Below are 3,385 nucleotides of genomic sequence, written 5' to 3'. Positions count from 1 at the left end.
GCATGAGCATGCTCACACGGGCTCCTCCTGAACCTTGGCCGGTCCGTAGGTGACGCGTCGGGGCACAGCCCGGGCAATCAACACCCCCAACCTAATTCCAAGACTGCTGGATTTCTTTTTTGCTTTTCTTTCATGATGAACGAGGGGGAACATTAAAGAGACTGACCTTTCGCTCAGGCACATGTCGCATAAAGTTTTGAAATTCTAGACTATTATAAAGTGCTACAGCCGCTCAGGAAAGTTATTGAGTGGTGGCGGAGGGGGAGGACAGGACCACCTCGGTGTGCCAGGACCCTGCAGCAGGGTCCCCTCGTGGGGAGCGTGCGCGTGGATCGGGTGGATGCCCTCCCGTGCTCTCCAGGCCAAGCGGCACGCACGTATATGTACTGGAAATGGTTGAAAAACACCCAAAGAAAGGGAAAGGACGTGGGCTAGGTCAGGGACACGGAACACGGCGAGAAACCCTGCTTTTCACAGGTTTGCATAAAAAGCACCAGATCCTCTAGCTGGTTGAAATTCTCTCTGTTGGTACGGTGCATCACAGAGAGGCAAGTTAGAGGGAAGAAGCGCTTGAGACAATTCCTGCGACTGCAGACACAGGATAGTGACCCTATTGACTGCGTTGTATGGTACATTGCATAGGTTATGCTGAAGTCAGTCCTTAAGACAGACTTTTTTTCTGACCTTTTTTCCCCTTTCGGTGGATGGAAAAATAATGCCTGCACCTGTGCTTAGATCTAAAGCTGGCACCCGTCTTCCGGAACCTTTGCTTTAATACTGATTGCATTTAACCTGCAGAAAATATGAAAGCCTTTCTAAGCAATACTTTACATCGAGACAGAGGTAAACGCACGGGCTGAGTGTCAGTTGATTCTGCATTTCCACCGAGCTAGGGAAAGGCTCTTATTACCTTTAAATTTTGGTGCACACACCACCCATCATTTTCTTCCTCTATTTAAAAGGTAACCCATATATCTGTCGTTTTAGGTTTCCAAAGACTCGTAACTTAATTCCTTCAGGCTATTCATCAGCACAGTAATTAAACTAGCAAATGGATGTAAATAAAGTGAAATTGGTTTCATGACAGATGAGCCGAAGAGGCCTCTGACATGAAACAAGCCAGGACAATAATTATTTCTGCGCCGGGCTATATGAGGAACTCCATCTGGATTTATTAGGTGCTGCAAGTTATTTGCTGGGAGCAGGCAAGACAGGAGGACTCACTTTAATTTGACAGGATTTTTTTTTTCTTTTTGCATCCTAAGTAGGTTACAGAAATATAAATCTGGAATTAACTTTGGCAATACTCTGAGAAGGCTCTACGCAATGTAAAAACTCGGCGGTGAAAATAGGTAGCTGGAGAAAGGCTTATTAAACAATTTCTTCCCAAATGCTAAACAGGAGAAAAGCTAGGTTAAAATCCTGCTCTGGAGCTATCCCCTATTAAAAAATAACCCAGATCACCGTGGCAGCCAGTGTATGCTTCTCTTTTCTACAAATACACATGCGGTACATTGGAGGCGATAGAAAGAAGGCAAATTTGGAGAGCTTGGGAATTCTGAAGAGCTTCTCTTAAAAAAAAAAAAAATATAATCTCAGCTAAATGGTGTCTGGTAAGATCCCCCCGCTCCCTCTTCTCTGTCAAGGAAAAGTTTATACCTGCGGAGAAGAGGGGAGCGGAGAAAGGGGCTGCGAAAGGGAGGGTATGGATTCCGCAAGGCTCAACTGTAATTGGAGCCATCAGGTCCAGCTTTTAGTGGAAGTAATATACAGAATAAATAAAAAAAGGGCTCTCACAGCAGGTGCAGATTAGTCCCTTTCCCCCTGAAAAGATTAGAAACTGACTGCTTTATGCTTAAACGTACTCTCAATTATTTAAGCGCCCCTTCGTGATTAGCAAGTAAAAGTAACGCTCCAAAGCGCTGAAGAAATGAAGCAAAAATAACATCGCTTCCCCACAGCTCACGTAGGCTTTCCAGCACATGCCTAGCTCCCTGCCGGCTAACAACGCTCAGACCGGGGAACTCTCTCAGATGCATACACCTGTAGGGTGGGGAGGTGGGGAAAGGAGAGAGGGAGGGGAGAAGGAGGGAGGGGGCAGGTTCAGCGTCAAAAAATTCCGCTGTCGAGGCTGTGCGGGCTGCAGCCCAGCCTTGTTTCACAGGCGATAGGCATCCGTGGGCAAATTTTCCCAGGAATGCTGGACCCTCAACATCTCTTCCACTGGGAGTGGAAAAAAAAAATTTTAAAAAAATCTCGCACCAAAATCCCAAGCAAAAAACCCCAAACCACCCTCTTTGAAGGGGCTGGAAATGAACCGAGGACGCCTGTGTTTGCATACGGCAGTTTGAACAGGGTTCATATCTTTCTGCAATCAAATCAGAGGCGTTTTCCACCCTTCCTCGCGGAAGGGACTGTGATGACTGCAAAGCCGGGGAGAGATCCTAAAGGGACTGAAATCCCCTTATGTCTGAAGCTTTCCCTTTTAACACACACCAGACTAATTATTTAAAAGTTCTTGTAAAATTAGAAGACATAGCCCAGTCCTTTAATTAGAATACACTGTGAATAGGGATAGCATATGGAGGGGAATGTCAAGAAGAGGGTGCCAGGGGCAGATCCTAGGAAATCTGTATTCATTTCTGCCTCCTATTTGTTCAGTAATCTCTACCATCATAACTAAATCTTGGAGCACTGATGTAGTTCGAGTTGTTGTTGACTCAACGTCAAAATTCAATCACTGGGGGTTTTGCATCAGCCGGGCTACTTATTTGTCTAATAAATCCGTCATTTTGTAAGAAAAATATTTGAGCAGCCGTACTTGACCTCTTGGTATCCACAAGCCACATTTATTTCTACCAGTTTACAAATGCAAAATGGAGATGATCATCTTAATGCCTCGAGGTACTGTGTTGATTTCTGATTGGATTTTAGATGGAAATGTCTATTTTAAATACCCCGTGATTAAATTGTACATATAATAGAATTCATGCCTCTCAGATCAAATCCCGATTTGCAAACCCCGGTTTTATTTTAAAAGAAATTTTATTTAAGCATAAATTGTTTTATTAAATGATTTGTCAACCCCCCGCTGTAAGATTTTATTATAGCCGGGCATCTTTCTCACTGGAAAACTTATTTTGACCCTGGACCACCCGTTTCTGATTGAAAGGTGTCAGAGGAGGGCGGGATGGAAGTCCACCCGTTTGAGAGCGCTGCCTAGTCCGTGACATCCCGCGCCGGGAGATTTACTGCCTCTATTTTTACGCCTAATTCTTTCGCAAAGGGGGCCACGCTGCACAAGTTTAATTGGCGTGGGGGGAAATAACTTTCACGAGAGCTTTTTGGTTTGGGGGTGGGTGGATGGGGACTGGGAAGGAATAAG

Source organism: Aptenodytes forsteri, unplaced genomic scaffold, assembly GCF_000699145.1.
Source record: "Aptenodytes forsteri isolate BGI_AS27 unplaced genomic scaffold, ASM69914v1 Scaffold51, whole genome shotgun sequence".
Taxonomy (NCBI): Eukaryota; Metazoa; Chordata; class Aves; order Sphenisciformes; family Spheniscidae; genus Aptenodytes; species Aptenodytes forsteri.
The sequence above is the reverse complement of the archived record's forward strand: the minus strand, read 5'-3'. Positions refer to the sequence as shown.